We start from the raw sequence: 20346 nt of genomic DNA, 5'->3' as shown, positions 1-20346 counted from the left end.
TGTGTGTGTGTGTTGTGTGTGTGTGGTGTGTTGTGTGTGTGTGTGTGTGTGTGTGTGTTGTGTGTGTGTGTGTGTGTGTGTGTGTGTGTTGTGTGTGTGTGTGTGTGTGTGTGTGGTGTGTGTGTGGTGTGTGTGTGTGTGTGTGTGTGTGGTGTGTGTGTGTGTGTGTGTGTGTGTGTGTGTGTGTGTGTGTGTGTGTGTGTGTGTTGTGTGTGTGTGTGTGTGTGTGTGGTGTGTGTGTGTGTGTTGTGTGGTGTGTGTGTGTGTGTGTGGTGTGTGTGTGTGTGTGTGTGTGTGTGTGTGTGTCTCTCTCTTGGCAAAAGAGACCTGTAGAATAAGTACCAGACTTTAAAAAATAAGTACTGGGGTTGATTCATTTAACTAAAACATCTTCCTGAGAAGTGCCCCAGCATGGCTGCACTCTAATGACAAACAAGTAAAAGATAAAAGACAATTAATGGCAGACAATAATCTAATGATGAAGACTGATTACACTATGTTTGTACTTACACTTCTTCCAACCAAAATATTATCTCATTCTTTTTTAGTTCTGTCTTATGCATATCCCATTTCTTGTATTAAGTTTTAAACTTATACCATCACTCATCATCATAATTATCATCATTTTACATCCACTTTCCATGCTGGCATGGGTTTGACAAGTCATAACAATCCAAGTCATCTGTTATTGCAAGCCAATGCTCCCATAGACTGGTGGTCATGTTTCATTTGGCTAAATGCTTCACCAAACACAAAGTGTACGGAGTGCATTTCCTGGTGGCACCAAAACTAGAAATTGAAGAGTCCTTGGCAAGATAGAATTGTAGGGACATCACAGCTTTAATGTGCTCATTTGCTAACCATTTTTCAGCATGTACAGGGTGCATTTATCATGACACCAACACTACAGAGTTTTCCATGCTCACCAGTACCTGCAGAGATGTAACAATTTGGCAACTTTCCATCAAGGCATCAGCACAGGAGGGACAGGAAAAGTATTAGGTATTAGTATAGGTTACTGAATAGTCTTTACATTTCCTTGTACACAGGAAATGTAGAAAATACTCAAATTAAGTCATATGGAGTGAGCAGGAGAAGGAAGTATGAGAGAGCACTAACAGCAGCACAACCAGAAATGAGTAAGATGAGCAAGAGTGCCTCAAAACGTCAGACATTTCCATTCCTTCAGGTTGCCAAGGAAGAGATTACAAGAAAGTGAATGCAATGACATCAGTGGACCAGAATGAATGAGTGAGAATAGAAGGGTTCTTTGAGGTGTAGTCAAAGGGAAGTGATAGTCAATAGCAAAGGTAGACAAAGGTAAAGGTGGGTAATGAGATAAAACTAAGATAGGTGATAAGTGACAGAGATTGATTGTTTGTAGTAGACAAGAGCAAAGCTAGAGTGTATTGGGTAGAAGGATAGGGACCTACAAAGAACAAGGGAGTCAAAATGATGATGAGAGATGACAGTTAATAGGGAGATGAAAGATAGAACACTATGAGTGAGAAGGGTTGGTAATAAATAGAAAAGAGAAGGGGACAGGGTGTTACAATGTAGGTATGCATGCATGTATGAACAGAAATAGAAATAGCAACAAAATCAACCTCAAACAATCTCTACTGGCTTAAAAAAAAAGATGGACATGATGAACAATGCGATCTTGATTATACAAAAAATAAAACTTGTAGAATATACTACTAGAAACACACATAATATAGATAAACAAAACAAACAGATAAAGTCATTAGAGTGATCACTTCTTATTACTCAGAATAATATAACATATATTTTGATTAACAGGGGCGTAAAACATTGGATAGGTTAAACAGTGAAACCATGACTAATACAAAATATTAATCATTTATACAAGGAAATAATTCTACAAGTGTCATATTAAAACAAGCTTGTTTCCTTACTACCACTGGCTTACATTACAGTTAAATACCTAACCCTTTTAACACCAACCTACCTGAAACAACCCCTCGTTCTATGATAGTAACTTCCTGTTCTAAAGTGATCTTAATTAAAACCTTTCATCAAAATTCCATGCTAATTTTTACAAAAACATCATCTGTACACAATACTAAGAAGGTTATTATTGTTTAATTCAGTGCTGTTTGAGCAGACCTGTGAACAAAAGCATTCCAACCACAGGTACTCCATTCTTTATTCAAACTTAGTTCATGTGGCATCACTACATGCATTGTTATTGCTTGTCTTATTTTATTGAGTAGACACTGTCAATATACCTATGAAACAAAGGTAGTCGACTGAAGAGTAACTTAGTGGCATTCTAGCAAGGTCATGTAGATTGTATTGAGAGAAATTCAGCTGTGACACTGAGCAGGTTAGACAAGTAACTAGTCCAAAGATCTGTCACTAGTTCATTCTTCTATGAATAAAGAAATACACCATAGAAACAAACGATGCATGTTGGGAGAAGACAAGGAGAATACACAATACAAAAGGACACGTAGCTTTGAAATTAATTATTTATATTCTTAATAAATAGACACTGGCATAAAAGGTGACACATGTTCACAAGGTATGAGCAGGTACTCATGCTCACTTAATCCTAACCACAAAAAGGAATTGATGTGGAATCTATGAAGATACCAAAACCATAAAATGAATTGTCATACAGATCTTGATAGAAAATTGGTCAAAAACATAATGAACATTAGAAAGCAATTTCCATTTTTATAATCCAAAGCTAACTCTTATAATATCTCTAAAAAATCTCATTCTCTTCACTAAATTTTGCTGTAAATAGCTAGTCTGAAGAGGTTAGAAAGTGCCACTAGCTTTCAGACCTTCCTAGGCTGTTACAGGCAACTTTGTGAGGTTGGTATGGTTGATATCAAATACAAGCTTTTGCCAGTTAGCAGATAAAAAGGAAACTCTGAATAAGAAAGTTCAGAGAGGAGTGCTAGTCAGATGAGGACAGGTTGAAGATAATGTTTAGTATAGTCTGTGGTTGGTAGAAGAGATAAGTGCAGTGAGTTATTTTAGAAGGCCCCAGTGTACAGCTTGAAAAACAAAGGATTAGAAAGTAATGTTGCAGTGATAAATGTAGTGAGTTGTAACATTTATCTAAATAATATAAATTAATAAGTCATGAAATATCAATGCAGGGATAGCCATTTGGTTAACAAGTTCACTTCAAAACCATGTGGTTTGGGGTTCAGTCCCACAGCAGGGCATCTTGGGCAAGTGTCTTCTCCTATAACTTCAGGTCAACCATTATCTTGTGAGTGAATATGGTAGATAGAAACTGTGGAGAAGCCCATCATATATGTTTGAGTCTTTGCCCCATCCCTCACAGCTTGACAACTAGTGTTGGTTTGCTTACATCTTTGTAAATTAGCAGTTCAACAAATGAGATCGATAGAGTAAGTATCAGACTTAAAAAAGAAAACTAAGTACTAGGGTCGATATATTTGATCAAAACTCTTCAAGGAGATTCCTCAGCATGGTTGCAGTCCAACAACTGAAACACGTGAAAGAATAAAAGACTATATACTGACTATCATGCTACTTTTCTTTTTATACTAATCATATAACACAAAATGTAACACTTTCTGAAACAATGTTAAAGGATTTTACTTAAAGACCAGGCATCAAGTTGAAAACTTTAAAATTTACACAAGAACTTATCAGAATTTGGCCATTATAACATTACAATAAGTTCCTTCACAGACAGGAGCCAATATTGTGTTCACTTCCTTTATGATTCCTTCTTCACAAGTGCTCACATAAGCTTCCTATAGTGTTTGAGTAATATTGAGTATAAAATAATAATGATGAGCTTTTCAACTAGCAATAACCACGCCTCTTATAACCCTCACTGGCTATGGCTATTTCAGCAATAGGCTAATAATATAGCTTTAACAGAACACAAACCTTCTCAAAATAAATGGAGTAATGATGTCTGCACCCATTATATATTGGTTTCAAATTTTGGCACAAGACCAGAAAGTTCAGATGAGATGAACCCCAGTGCTCAATTGGTACTTATTTTATCAACCCCAGAAGGATGAAAGGCAAAGTCAACCTCAGCAAAATTTGAAATCAGAATGTAAAGTCAGATGGAATGCCACTAAGTATTTTGCCAGTGTGCTTATGATTATGCTAGCTCACCACTTTGCACCAATTATATATTAAGGACAATTAAATAACATTGTTTGTAGGCAGAAAATAGAATTAAAATAATCATTTCAGGAGGCATGCTAACAGCATATTCAATAGTAAATATCAGCAGTTAATTCTACACAAACAGAATTTTTTTTAAATGAAAAGAAAAGATTTTAAAATATCAGCTGCAAAGTATTGCTTAAATACAATTGGAAATTAACTAGTGAGTATTTTTATAAATATTCACAAGGGATAGTACAGGTTGGAAAAAGTAACAGATTTGCAGAAAAGACCTGGTAAGTTGTAAGTTATCTAAGACTAAATAAAGCAGCATTTATAAAAGAACATCTTGTAATTATATGAAATTATAAGGCGCAGGCATAGCTGTGTGGTAAGAAGTTTGCTCCCCAACCACATGGTTCTGGGTTCAGTTGCACAGTATGGCATCTTGGGCAAGTATCTTCTATAGCTGACTAAGGCCTTGTGAATGAATTCACAAAATAGATGGAAACTAAAAGGAGCTTGTCGTGTGTGTGTGTGTGTGTGTGTACATACACACTTCTACCACCATCACCTGGTATTGTTTTGTTTACATCCCTGCAACTTAGAAGTTTAGCAAAAGCGGCTGAAAGGGTACCCATCGAGGTGATGCTCCACTATGGCCCAATCCAATGGTGTCATGGTAATATTTATACAAGTGACACTCAAAATGGTCAGATGAAATATGATCTTCTCATGATCAAATTACTTTCCCACTGCTGCTGCTGGGGGTTCATTTGGTCCCTAGAAAAACTTAATTTTATGTGGTTTAGTTATATCAAAGCAGGTGAAAATATCTTTCTAGGAAACTTGACTGTGATAAATTAACAACCTATCAAGGGAGATTTATTGCTCATCTGTTTAATGTTTCCAATAGGAACTGGAATTAATAGGTTTAAGAAACACCCAGCCTACAAAGGCTTCCATAGAATACTGCTTTTATTTTTAATTAAAACTAAGTTATATATCTTTATTACATTGTAATATTGGATTGACTAGACTTTTGGACTGCTCTACATTTTAAGAATAATAATTTTTCCACAACACTGAAGTGAGTAATGCTGCTGTTTAGATCCTGGGCAACACTGATTAGTGGATGTTGAACTTAGAATTATATTATCCAATATCTCCTTTCTTTAATTTTAAGATGGCAGGATGTGATCTGATGTTATTACTAACAAGCAAGCAACTGCATAGAGTAGAGACTACTCAGAGTAATATTTATAACAGATGAAACAAGATTTTCTTTTTTCACAGTATACTGTAAGTTAGACAAAAGAAATTCCAACAGGAAAGATAGCAAGCAGCTAATAGCTGCTGTTATTTATTGTATCTCTGCAGCTGATTCTGGAATCTAGCAATAGATAAGAACCTGTTTAGATTCATCATGTAAAGAATAGATGGGAAACTTTACATAAGATATTTCAGTGGATATCATGAGATTTGCTTCTAGTAGCACAGCATAGAATAGCATCCTGTTTCATGGAGTCATTGTAATCTTTGCCCTATTCATCTTGCTGTATAAGTGTGTGTGTGATTTTTGGTTCATTCTTAATAAACTGAGAAAAATATTAGCCACACCAGAATTTAGCTAAACAGACCATCCATACAAGAACTCAAATGGATACTCAATGGCTTTTTCTTTAGATGTAATTACTATTGTTACTATTTAATATTAGTTTTTCTTTTCTTTATATATGAAATCATTGTTACCTCCGCCAAGGAAGGAGGTTATGTTTTCATCGGTGTTGGTTTGTCCGTCTGTATGCAAAATAACTCAAATAGTTGTGAACGGTATTTGATGAAACTTGCAGGAAAAGTTGGTGATGACACAAGGAACAGATAATGAAATTTTGGTAGTGATCTGGGAAATTTTATGGGTTCTTGAAGGATTTTTCATTTGTTATATTTACTTTACATGAAGTATTACGTTATGTTCTTTGATTATCTCCCTTGAAAACACGTTCATCGTTTGCACATAACCTATGGTGGTGTTGCTGATTCCAAAGATTATTTTCGTTTCTCTATTAGTAATTTTACTCGCGTATCTATCTTAAAATGAGCTGCTTGGTGGAAGTCTGCAGAGGATGACATGACAAGCCTTGACTATTGGGATCGACTCAAAAAGCTCAGGCTTTGCTCCCTCCACCGCCACTGTGAGCTCTATATCATCTGTATGATGTGGAAAATATTCCATCAACATTGCCCATCTTTAAAATTCGTCCTAGGCTTGGCCCTCGTGCCATCCAGTACAGAAAAGTTTGTGTCATATCACAACACAATGACAGAACTATTTCACCTCAATTGGCCCTGCTCTCTTCAACATCGTGCCAGACACACATAAAGGAGGAAAGTGACTTCCTGGCATTCAAACAATTCCTAGATGATTATCCACAACAAATTCCAGATAAACCACCTACACCCAGATATGTCTTTGAAAACAATAGCCCTCTGCTTGAATGGGCTACGGTTCCCCAGAGCTGACTGTGTATCTCTTCCAGGTGGTGCTATTAAATTAGACATGCCCTGAGTCAACTTCAGCCAAAACTTATCTAAGTAATCTAATCCATGCTGTAACCTTTTAATCAAAAGCATGACAATGTGGGTAGAGGCTGATATCTTAACATTTCAGATGGTCTTAAGTATAAAAAAAAAATTATTAAAGATTTATATAGAACTACATTCAGAGTATGTCTATAAGCTATTGTGTTCAGACCTGGTTTCTATCCTCAAACTGTTCTGTTTTGTAGATGCAATTATTTTTTTTTTAATAAAGCACACCAAAATTTTTAAAAATCAAAAATCTGCAACAATCTCAGTCCTATGAGTATCAGATAATGGATTTTCAACTGTGTAAAGAAACTGATTGTGGTGATCGTAGTTTTGATCTTGATTGTGGTGAAAGCAGAGACAGTGTTGATGATGACGATGGTTGAGATAAGTATGGGAGGAGAATAAAATAGTATCAGTGGTTATAAGGGCAACAGGAGTGGTGTGATGTGTGATGCTGAGGAGATGGTGGTAATAGTGGTGTTGATGATAGTGTTAGTTGTGTGATGGTGGTATTGTAGTGGTTATACTAGTTGCGGTAGTGAAAGTGACTGTCAAGATAATCGTCATGATAACATTGATGGCAGTGTATGAGGTTGAAGTGGAAGCAATGACAATGCTATTGATGATGTTGGTGGTGGTGGTGGTGGTGATATTAGTAGGATATGGTGGTGGTGGCGGTGGTTGTCATCGTAGTGCTGCTCCTGCTGGTTCGGCAGAGGTCTGTGCTCTCTGAGTGCATTTCTAGTTTTTCATTGTGGCAGAGAGTTATTGAAGGTATTTAACTTGGGAAACCTCTTTAAAAACAAAACCACTAACTGACTAGACAGAAAACATGCCTAAATTAGTTCTTTATCATTATAGATAATTTAAACCAAGTGTGTTTTGTGAAGCCACTTGAGCACATCACTGCCATTATCTATGTCTTGCAGCTCCTGATAATTTTCTGTTTCTCTCTCCCACTCTTTACCCTACTAGATATGAGTAGCCATGTTGAAACCTGTTCTACCCACCCCTCTCGTATAACCTCACCAGTGCACTATCACAATTCAACAACTGCTAGTGACAAGACTCCACAGTGGAAATCCAAGAATGTTTGTGCTCCCACTACTGTCCAATGTGCTTTTGTAGATTCTGGTAGTGACCACAGCAGGAGCAAGTAAAGTAGACTCTGTTACAGTATCACAGTTACTGTTTCTCTATATCTGACAATCAACTTTTTTTTTAATCTTTTTGTTTCAGACATTTGACTGCAGCCATGCTGGGGCATCACCTTGAAGTGTTTTAGCCAAATGAATTGGCCCCAGGACTTTTTTTTAAAACATAATACTTATTCTATCGGTCTCTTTTATCAAACTGTTAAGTTACAGGGAAGTAAACACACCAACACCAGTTGTCAAGCAGTGGTGGGGGAACAAACACAGATACAAAGACACACACAGATATATACATATATGCATGACAGGTTACTTTTCAGATTCTGTCTACCAAATCCACTCACAAGGCTTTGATCAACCCAAAGCTATAGTAAAAGACACTTGCCCAAAGTACCATGCAGTGGGACTAAACCCAGAACCATGTGGTTGGGAAGCAAGCTTCTTACCACACAATAACACCTGAACCTTATCACACATATACATAGGCTCTCCCAATGAAAGCTGGCCTGGAGTTAAACAACATTACTCTGCTGAGTGTATCATATATACTGATCTAAAATAGGTGCCTCTTTTACGTCACAGAGGAATAGTAAACATCCAGAAATCCAACTGTAAAATACATGTTCCAATAATGTATGGATCAACTGAATTTAAAGAACTGCCTAACCCACAGAAATGGCAAAAATATGTTTTAAAAACAAAAAATTATATACAGAAGTATGGCTATGTGGTTGGGTTCAGTCCCACTATGTAGCACCTTGGGCAAGTGTCTTCTACTATAGCCCAAAGCTTACCAAAGCCCTGTGAGTGGATTTCGTAGACAGAAACAGAAAGAAGTCCCTATAACTTAGCAGTTTGGTAAAAGAGGCCAATAGAATAAGTATCAAACTTGAAACAAAATAAGTACTGGCGTCAATTTGTTAGATTCAACCCTTCAAAGTGGTTGTGTGTGTGCATGCACACAAGTCCTGAATTAATAGTAACAGGAAGTAACAAGTATCTGTAAGGAAATGTCCTGTAGAAACAGTGACACATATCAAAGTAGTATAGAATATAGTACAGTATGTATGTTTGGAAAACAATAGATTTTAGTCACGATAAGTCAATGAGTGGTAAATGCTACAAGAAGGGAGCAGTTAACAAATATCTATTAGTTATTCTCATCAGTAACAAAGTGTTCGTTGTTCATTGTTTGATAGTCAATTAGATATAAATGAATTACAACGGTCAGACGCATGAAAAACAGATTTTGTTCTATTTATGGGAATGGGAGTGAATACTTTAAGCACTGATATGTTCAACAAGGGTATTAAAGATGTTTGAAAAATTAAATGTAATCACAACCAGAGGTTTCAAAGCAAACAAAAAGCAGTTAAAATTTGAATATTGTTTAACTTGCTTAATAGACCAACAAGCTCAGAGTAGTGTGACTGATTGAATATCAGATCCAATATATGAATAAACTATGGCATGTACAGAGTACTCTTTCACATTCATCTACACACGTGTGCGTGTGTTCTACATATATTTTTTTTTTTTCAAGAAACAAACACAAAGAATAAAAGTAAATTCCTAAAATGGCAAAGTATAAATAGAATGTGAATTTCTGCAATAAATTCTTGAGACGACTAATAAACAAAAATAAAATAAAATGAAATCTGACTGTCCACCAAACTGAAAGCAAAAAAAAAACAAAGACATGGCAGGACTTTGAGCTTACTTAATAACAACTTGTTACATTATATCTAACTAGTTTTGTTATAGGTATGCCAACATTAGAATTATAGTGGTCCTCTGGCATTGCACAACACTACAATCATTCTATATCAAGTAGTTGGGTGAAACAACAACAACCACCCAAGAAACATTAGCACACTGGACAAAATGCTTCTGGTTTTATGCTCTGAGTTCAAATTCCACTGGTGCCGATTCCTTTCATCTTTGGTGAAATAAGTACCAGTTGGACATTCACAAATTTTCAGGCTTTAGGCCTAGAGTAGAAAGAATTATTATAATAAAAAAAAAACTGTAAAGCAGTTTAAAAGTAACCTATAGTTTATTGGTTTATGAATAACTTATAGTCAAAAAATCGAACAGGATGTGCTTACCTTAAGCAGGCCAACTCATTAAAAAGATACAAGCGTGGGCTGAAAAATTCATAGCCCGATTATGAAGAAGTGACGCTAAAATTTTGAAATCTTGCATTCATTAATTTCACCTTTTGCTTTTCAGGTGAAGTAACATCTGACTTCAAAAATAACTATTAATGACTTCTCTTGGAAATAGAGAAAATTTGGCATCATGGTGTTATCAAGTACCTACAGAGAAAGGGTTTAGCTCCCAACAACATTTATGCTGACATGGTTGCTACATTAAAGTATGATGTTCCATCTTTATCAACAGTGCAAAATGGGCAACTAAATTTAGGAGAGGAAGGGAGAATCTTGAAGATCCCCCAAGGTCTGGATGTCCTGCAGCTGCCACCACCAAGGAAAACATTGATCATGTTCACCACATGGTGATGAATGACAGACAATTGACTATAAATCAAATAATAGCAAATGCTATGAGCATATCTCATGAGAAAGTTGACAATATTCTGCACAATGAACTTGGTATGACAAAGGTCTCTGCTCAGTGGGTACCACATCTGATACTTGATCAAAAGTGCACCAGGCTGATCACATCATGGGAAAAATTGACATTGTTTGAGGCAAATCTAGCAGGTTTCCTTGAATATTTCCTAAGCCAGAATGAGCCAGAGACAAAGAGACAATCCATGCAGTGGAAACACTCCTCCTCACCTACTCCACAGAAGGCCAACATTGTTTCATCTACAGGGAAATTGATGGCCTCAGTTTCTTGGGATACAAAAGGCATTGTGTTTACTGACTTCTTCAAAAGGACCATCAATGAATAGTATACCAACTTGCTGAGGCAGTTATGAAAGGCTATCAAGACCAAATGACCAGGAAAACTGATGAAAGGGATCTTGTTTCATTAAGGCAATGCTCCAGCACACAAGTCCTTGATTCCAATGGTTACTCTGTGTGACAGTGGCTTTGAAAGGGTTGATCACCCTCCTTTTTCTCCTGATTTGGCCCCATCTGATTTTCATCTTTTCTCCAACATGAAAAAACATTGGCTGGGAATCAGCGTCACAGTGATGATAACATTCTATCTGCTATTGATAACTTTTTTCTAGCAACAAGATGAAAGTTTATTCACCAATGGGATCCAAGCACTGCAACACTGATGGAAGAAGTGTGTGGACAACATGGGAAACTATGTTGAAAAATGAACCTGATTTGGTTACATTCCACGAGAGTATCTTGGTTAGCCTATGAGCTTTTTAGCTCACCCTCATATGTGTCCTTCTCTTCCATAAAATTTCAAGAAACATATCATCATCATTGTTTAACATTCGTTTTCTATGCTGGCAAGGATTGAACAGTTTGACTGAGGTCTGGAGAGCCAGCGGCTGCACAAGGCTCCCGTCTGATCTGGCAATGTTTCTACAGCTGGATGCCCTTCCTAACGCCAACCACTCCGACAGTGTAGTGAGTGCTTTTTACGTGCCACCGGTACAGAAGCCAGTCTGGCAGGCCTGGCATCAATCACATTCAGATAGTGCTTTTTACGTGCCACCGGCACAGGGGCCAGTCAGTGGGGTACAGGCATCAGCCACATTCAGATGGTGCTTTTTATGTGCCACCAGCACGAGAGCCAGTCAGTAGTCGAACAATGATGATGATGATGATGGGGTACTTGCATCGGTTATGTTCAAAGGGTGCTTTTTCCGTGCCACCAACACGTCTATGTCTATGTAAGAATTACTAACACAGAACAACAGACTAAATGTTTTGCAGTATTTACTATATCATTTCTTCAATATTTGAATTCAAATCTCACTGGTTTGAATTTTACTTTTTTCACCTTATAAAAGAAGTCCAAGAAGGATTATCATAATACTTATTGTTTCTAAACATAACTATAAAAAATAAAGATTTCTAATTTTAAGTACATGGTTGGCAATTCTAAGGGCAGTGTTAGTTAATACCATAGACCCCAGCATTTGGCTTTAAGTTTATCAACCTCTTAAAGTTGGATTCTAAATATAAGGAGTGAAGACAAATGCCACAAATATTTTATTTTCTGATACCCCCAATTCACCACATTATCATGGAAATGATAAATTTCCACATTGGCACAGGACCAAAAATTTTGGAGAGGAGTGTAGACAATTTTATCAATTTGAATCCTTGACAGGTATTTATTTCATTGATGATAGGAAGATGAAAAACATAGTTAAACCTAGAGAGATTTGAACTGAGCATGAAGTGATAACTATATACCACAAAGCATTTTATCAAGTGTTCTGATTCTGCCTTTATACTAGTGACAAAAAATATCAATAACAAAAGTAACGATGATGATAATAATAATCACTTCTAGAAATGTGGTGGGAGGGCATAGTCAGTCTCTACCCAGAAGGTTAAAAAGTGAAGTGAACTTTAAACATTGATTAATGCCTCAAAAATTTGTACCCATTTTCAATCATCACTAAAACTATTCCTTTCATACTGATAGCACTTCTTAAAGAACATTGACAATGAAGAACGTAGCTGCACATGCAACCAGAGTACCATGACTGCTCCTGCCTATACTACACCTCCCATGCATCCTCACAAACAAGGAGTTGGTATTTAACTGTCACAGAAGTGTGATACCTAGACCACTGCAACAAAAGATTCACTGACTGTAGTTCCAAGAAGTCTTGATATGAGCTAGACTTGAATTATTGTGAGGAAGGGCAGCACAAGGGGACCAGCTTCAATTTCTCATCTCTGACTTCTTCAACCAGAGGAAAGCAGGCCAAAATGCCTGGTGATATACCAGGCATGCAGCAGAATGATAAGGTAAGTTATATGTCTTACCAAGTTCTGAAGTATGCATCCCTACAGCAGTATTGTTGGAGATCAACTTTCCATTCATTGAAACTTTATCATTGATGGTTGGGTTTCCTTTGCACATTTTGTTAGAAACCCAGTGAAAGTTGGGTGTTAAGCTCCATCTTACTTTTTAAACTGACAAATAATAACAAAAGTAAATAATGTTATAAACAGCATCCCTGGTTTCATTTACCTAATTCTGATCAATATCCTCTCTACAATGAATGAAAGTTTATAAATTAAAAATAAATCAATTATTGTCAACAATCCCAACTATAATTGTCTCAGCTATCATTGCTCCAAAAATAGAGAAGTTATTTTGTTTTGATTTATTTCTAACAAAGTTTAACAGACAACTACCCTGCATTGGCAGTCAAAAGCAGCTTGTTGAATGTAACTAAAAATTCCATTCTTACATTCTGTGTGTATGTGACATTGTTATGTTATGCTGCAATTGGCTAATATATAAAGTGTGCATTCATACAAGTACAAGTGTATTAATATATACAGGTACATATGTGTGCATACATATGTATATGCATTTGTATTATCCATTTGGTAAGTGATGTCTCTCTACTAAGTAAATGTTGACAGCAGAGTTAAATTTTACACCAGTTACCTTATCATCCCCATTTTAACATCCATTTTCCATGCTTGCATGGGTCAGACGGAGTTTATTGAGACAGATTTTCTATAGCCAGATGCCTTTCTTGTTGGCAACCCTTGTCTTTTTCCAAGTAAGGTAACACTTCCCCATGACTAGATATGTTCTTGTAGGATACTGGAAGTGAATGATACTGCTTGTATGACAGTGGCACTCATTTGTAACTATTATATGATGTTAAGACAAAGACACACACATACACAACAGGCTTCCTTTGATTTCTGTCTACCAAACCCATTTAAAGGCTTTAGTTAACCCAGGGATATAGCAGAAGAGATTTGCCCAAGATGTCACACAGTGGGACTAGGTAACTGCATCAAAAGAGATGGAAAATAAAGTACATACATACACACACACAGTATAGTGTTGAGATTATTCCGTTACTACTGAGTGTTTTTAGGATATCACTGTTCTTTATGTAATTTATGTCAACAGTGATATTTATGAAGCTGTGTGTAAGAAGAGAGTAACTGCAGCACTAGGATGCATAAACATTTGCACTGGATGAGTATTTTTTTTTTTCATTTATGAACTCGAGTGTATAGCACACAACAAATACACACTCATTCATACCATTCTTGTAATAAATATATTATTTGATATAACTAGTAAAAAAACACTTGTGAAAGGAATTAAAGAACAAAAAAAGAAAGAGAAAATAAGAGAAAGAAAATAGAAAAGAAAAAAAGGAAAAACATAAGGCAACAAGAAAGGAATAAAGAAAATAGCCACATGAATTGAAATGGGAAACTTCAGAATATGATGGTAGTCAAGGGAGAAAGAATTAGAGATTATAAGATAGAGAGGGGAGAAAATATCTGAATTAAAAATGTTGCAAACAAACCAAATAGTTTCACCATCATTTAACATTAAATCTAGCCCTAGTTCTATCCCAACTGCACTTTTATATGCACCCTACAACAGTATTATCTCTGCCAGCATCAGTTGTTTGAAATGTCATCATTGAAACCAGTCTTCACACAAACAAACATTCTTTAACTTAAGAATTAAAAACAAAAACAAAAAAGAGCTAGAAAATACACAGGCTATGGGCTTGATTTTGTTTGTGTCTGAGAAGAATACACACACACAAAGTGTTTAACAAATAGAAACTGAAGAATCTCTTAAGTAAATTTCACTGAGTGAAATAGCATCAACAACAAATCATTAATTTGTTGTGCTATTTATTGCAATGTTTTCTACAAGTTTGCCATTGCTATCTGCAAAGCCAATAAAGATCCTTGGATGGTCATATGATCTGCTCAAAATAGCAGTTAGATTTCTTTCAAATTACACCCTCTCATTTTAAAAAGGCACATTGGATAATATAGTTCTAAATATGCAACGACCCAAAGAAGAAAGGGGTGGAGGCAGTCATAACTGGAACACTTTTGATAAAATGTCTCCTCAATCAGGTTAATGTAGAACTAAACTAGGTCATTTTGTATGTCAGTCAGTTTGTCAAAAGAGTCAAAGGCTGTAGTGACTGGCACAGCAGTGAGTCCATGGCCAAGATATCTTGAATCACCAACAATCCAGTTTGTATATCAGCATAATTGTGTAATTAACAAGTATTAAATTTGCAGTGGCTTTTTGAGAAGGAATGTACTCCATTTGTTACACTAGGAATCCTTATAACACAGAGGGTTATGAAACTCACTTTGTATATACATTTTCTCATCATTTGTTTTGCAAACTGAAAGATTTACATGAATTATCAAGCAAATTTTTGAACAAAAGCTAAAAGCTTTTTTCAAAGATACTAACAGCTATTACATGTAAGGTATGGTGATAACTAGACTATTATTTAATCAGTCAGAACTAGGGCTAAAACAGTTTGTATTTAGGTCCAGTAGAAGGCTTGACAGTAACACTTGAAACTACTTGATGGTAATAAACAATGTTTATTTTCTAGACTGTAATAAAACAGAATTAAAAGAACATAACGTCCTTTAATCTAAAGTAGAAAAATAGTTTAAAGACATAGAACTTATTTTCTAGGTGAGAAGCAGTATAATTTATTTTCTTGAGAATGACAGTTAAGAAACACTAATACTGCTTATTTGCAAAGAAAGTGAAAAACAAGTGATCAGAACTCCGATGTACTTTTTAGACATGTTGGTTGCCTTTATGATGACAAACCTTGGATTTAAATCAGATATTACCTAGTGATGGATGCTTGTGGTTAATGAGTTATCATATGATAGGTTGCTATATGCAAGTTATTACTTAAAACCAATGATCAAAAGCTAGGACATAGATTCAAAATTCTAAGGTTTTATATTTAAGTCAACACTGGGATAGAAAATCTATCTAACCATTAGGTTATACATGTTTTGGTTGGTCTATCTCCAACCTTCTTTAAGTAATTGTCACTAAGGGTCCAAGTAGAGATGTTTATAATTCCTTCAACAAGCAGGGATCACAATCTAACTCAGTGCGACTCTCTAGACATAAACTACAGGAATAGAATAACAAATGTCATTCTGAGACATGCCAAGCAAGTAATAGGTCTAAAGTCAAGACCACAAGTCAAATCCTAGGTTGAAGTAGAAGGTAAAATGATAAATTCAAAAGGAGAAAAAAATATTGATACAAAATTTACAGAAATGTGAACACAAAATTTGAAGAAGATACAAAAATGAACAAAGATGTAAATTATCTTTATGCACGATAATTCAAAGATAGCAAAAGGATTTATTTTCTAATACTTTACAAACATTGTTATCACCATTTACTGTACCAACACCCACATTTTCATCCTAGTACAGGATGGAAAACCTATAACAAGGCCAATTACTACTAATCTAAAGTCTGTAATGATTTGTCTATGTGACCCAACACAAAAATGTAAATGTTTCTGATAATCTTGCCAAGGAACTTTCATAGGTTAGTTCTTAAAACAATTTCAGAGCATTAAGTAGATGATTGATGAATCTACCCTGAAGAGAATGCAAGTCTAATGCCGTTAATATTTGTAGATAACCTGGTATCTACACACACTCTGAAAAAGTAGCATTTAACTCTGAAAGGCAGTGTCTGTACATATGTAGATTCCTCTCTTTTCACCATTCACCTGAATATCAGCAACTAAGACTTCCAGCTACTCTGACTCAAAGTCCCCTCCACCACACTTTTAAGTACATCTGTTTCCTGTACTGCAATCCAAACTCTTCCAATCAACATAACTTTTTGACTATAATTCTTCTAATATAAAGGACTTCCACTTCACAGCCCTCTCTGAAGTCATCATCCTCAGTGACTTCAATGCCCATGACTGTTCTCGGATCTCACACTAATGCCACCAGAATAGAAGCCCACTATATCAACTAACTTCATCGTCTGCACGCAGTCACTCTAAACATTTTTCATTCGTTTCTCATCGTTTAAACACCACTTCTTCCAAACCATTAACTATCTCTGTGCTTACTGGGCCATCTGACCACTGCCTTCATTCCTACCTGTTACACATCTGTATACTACACTTGCCACCTTCCAGACCCTTTGGTACTTCCAGTCAGTTGACCATTCCTGATCTACTAGTCCTGTGCTAACTATCACTGGCAGCACATGTACTTCACCACTGACCCATCAGAAATAGCTAGATGGGAAATAAAAACACCTTTTTAGGAATGTCCTCAATATTTCATACTCATAGCCCTTATAACAATGTTGCAACCATTCAAAGTCATGTCCTATACTACTTGGAGAAAATCCACTTCTACAAACAGGATGGCTCTTATCCAGCACTGTAATTCATGCAAAACAATCATCCAAACTGCAAAGATTACCACTGTGCATTATAGTTTTCCAAGCTCTCCAGCTGCCCAAACTATAGCTGATCCTTTTGGTCCCTTTTCAGAATCCTCCTTTCCTACACTTCCCAACTATTATGGTTCAGTGAGCAGTTATTCCCATGGAGAAAACCCCAACATTTGCTGCTTAATTTGCATCCAACTCCACATTCCATACCAGATGAATCTCCAGAATTACTCATTTCTACTCCAGCAAACATATCTATAAGTTAAATGCTAAGTTTTTCCAGTTGCTCCCTAGCATGGTCTCTCCTATTATCCCTGTCCTCACTAAACTCTTTAATCTCTCTCTCTCTCTCTCTCTCTCTCTCTCTAGATACATTCAAACTATAGTGTGTCCCATTCTAAAGAAAGGCAACCTCTGTGACCTTGCTAACTACCATCCTATCATATTCACTTTCAATATGTCAAAGATGATGGAGAATCAACAAAATCTTTAAGCTAATCACTTACATTCACCAGAAAAAATTTGGTGAAAGTAATGTTACCTTTGACATTGGTAAACTTTTCAACTGTCTCTGGTATACGAATCTTCTAGAAAAATTGCTGGCCAATGGATTTTGTTAGGCTTTTATCTCTATTCTGTAGCTTCCTGTCAGATCACACTTTTTTGGTATGTGCTGATGAAGCTCATTCTAACACTCACTATCAACTTGGGGTGTCCAAAGAGTTCAGATTTTATTTTTACTCTTCTTCCAACCTACTTGCCTTCAGCTCCAACAATTTCCATTCTTATACTTATCTTTCATCTCCCTAACTTTTTATACCCAAATGTCATCCACGTAACCTAGACACCTCAAAGCACTGACATTATGAAAAGGCCTAAAAAAATATCCCCCAGTGCACATATCAAGAAAGCATAACTGAACCTCAAACTCCTTTAAGCATAAACAGTATGCAATTAGCACTCTCAACAACAGTTTCAAATAATAGGTCTTCCTATCACTGAATATCTCACCTGGTGAATGAATACCCTCAACTTAAAGACAGCATCTGAAAGATTGGCCTTACTTTTCAGAGTCAGAAATATTTCTGCCCCCAACAACTACTAGCCTTCTACAAAGTTCAGATAAAACACACAATATAGCACTATTTTCATATCTGGGAAAGTACTACAGTTATACACAAAGAGGTATCCTTCGTTGTGTCTAAAGAAAGGCCACTCAACTGACTGTTATGATATCACTTACAAATAGACTCAAATTCCATGTTTATAGATGTACTGATTCTTCTTCCTGTTTTGCTAAAGTAACAACAGCTTCTGCCACCTTCACTCAAATACTCACTTGTCTCTCCTTTTATCATATACTGTGCACACTACTCAGGTCTTACTCTATCCCCTACACCCAATCCTTCATTTTCAGAAAGTCAATAAGTCCTCTGAATTTCCCTCCCTGCACAGGTTTTTCCTGCAGATATCAACTTAAAATAGTTATGCAGAATGTTAACAACATCAATCTCATTCATCTTAGAGGATCCACAGAAATCGTGGGCACACCTCTTCCTCTTGACTAGACAAAATACAAAAATATCCACCAAAGTAGAGGAGATTTGAAGAGTGTACTGTTTAAATACACACTGGATATTTCCAGTAAATTTGAAGTAAAGACTTAAGAGATGGTAATTCAATGCAATCTTCACTCAGCCAATTCACTTTAGAAGACAAACATGTATAAAAGGAAGTAGTCAATACTAGAACTTTATTTCAAACAGAGAAACACTACAATGACAGGAGGAATTGTTCCCATAGAAACTAGCTCTGGTGATCTTTAGCAGGAGGAACTGTTCCCATAGAAACCAGCCCTGGTGATCTTTAGCAGGAGGAATTATTCCCATAGAAACCAGCTCTGATGATCTTTAATAAAACAATTAACCAGAATATGCTACAATACTCCTATTGCCTGAAAGCAAAATGGTTTATAAACCACTCCAAATATTAATCCTCACTCCTTAGATATTATTGCTGATGATTCTTCTTAGATTAAGGATATAAATAAATACACACATGAGACTACTTAAAGATGACATTTTTCTTTCTTTGTTTTATTTTAACAATGACAACTTTACTCCACCAGATATTATTGTATCTTCAACAACAACAGATGTCAGCAAAATAGAAGTAGATCTGACTAAAACTCAATAAATTTGTAAAACAATTTCAATGATTCAATAAATATGCATATTATGCGAAAAATTAGCTCTAAATGTTTTCTGCCAAATTTTATACCTCAAACACTAATTAAAACCAATCAAAATTCCACTTCCATAATCCTTCAACACAGAAACATCTTCCTCTTCTTTCTATTGGACAACCCATCTATTCTTCCCCCACCCTCACTATTTATATCCAGCACCAACAATAACAACATCATAGGAAACTTTATTCATTAGCCTACTAGTCAAGTCATTCTCTCTTAAAAACAAAAACTGTTCATTAGGTTATGAACACAACTCTTTGAGGAGAAACCAACAAGTAAGTTTCTACATGACCATTGAAACTGCTAGAGATAGTAGCTAAATCTCCTCAAATTGCACTATATCATCTGAAATAAACAAAGGACACTTTGGCTAATGTAATCCTGCATACAGAGAGTTGAATGCCTTTGATCATAGGTCTGCTAAATCAAGGGATAAACAAAAACTCTTTAAAGAAAAGCAAAAGAAAATTTTTTTCCCCTGATGGCTTCTTAGAACAAATAATGCAGCACTAAAATTTGTCAAAGTTTCTGAAAAAGGCCCATCTACCAATTTACAAATGGATTGTCAAAGACAGAAAATGTTAGAGCAAGAAAAATGTCTTATCAATTCTGAGAAAATCTCTATAATGAGGAGGTTAAGTATATAGAGATAACACAATAATGTAGTGTATACTTAAGCATAAGAATAGACTGTTGATTCAGCCCTAGTACTTATTCATTTTAGTGACAACTGTCACTAAATAAAATAACTATTATTACTATGTCAGGATTCATTTAATCCTTTATAACCACCTTTCACCTTCACAAAACTAAATGATCATCATCACCAGCTAA

General features: G+C 35.9%; 1 protein-coding gene across 5 annotated transcripts in view; it reads right to left on the bottom strand.

Annotated features, from left to right (window-relative positions):
• Nucleotides 1-20346, bottom strand: part of LOC115222253 (serine/threonine-protein kinase 10) — a 226612-nt gene that overhangs the window by 147677 nt on the left and 58589 nt on the right. The window lies entirely within an intron of this gene.

This window comes from Octopus sinensis, linkage group LG2 (genome assembly GCF_006345805.1).
Source record: "Octopus sinensis linkage group LG2, ASM634580v1, whole genome shotgun sequence".
NCBI lineage: Eukaryota > Metazoa > Mollusca > Cephalopoda > Octopoda > Octopodidae > Octopus > Octopus sinensis.
Note: the sequence above shows the minus strand (reverse complement) of the source record. Positions and strands in the feature narration are given on the sequence as shown.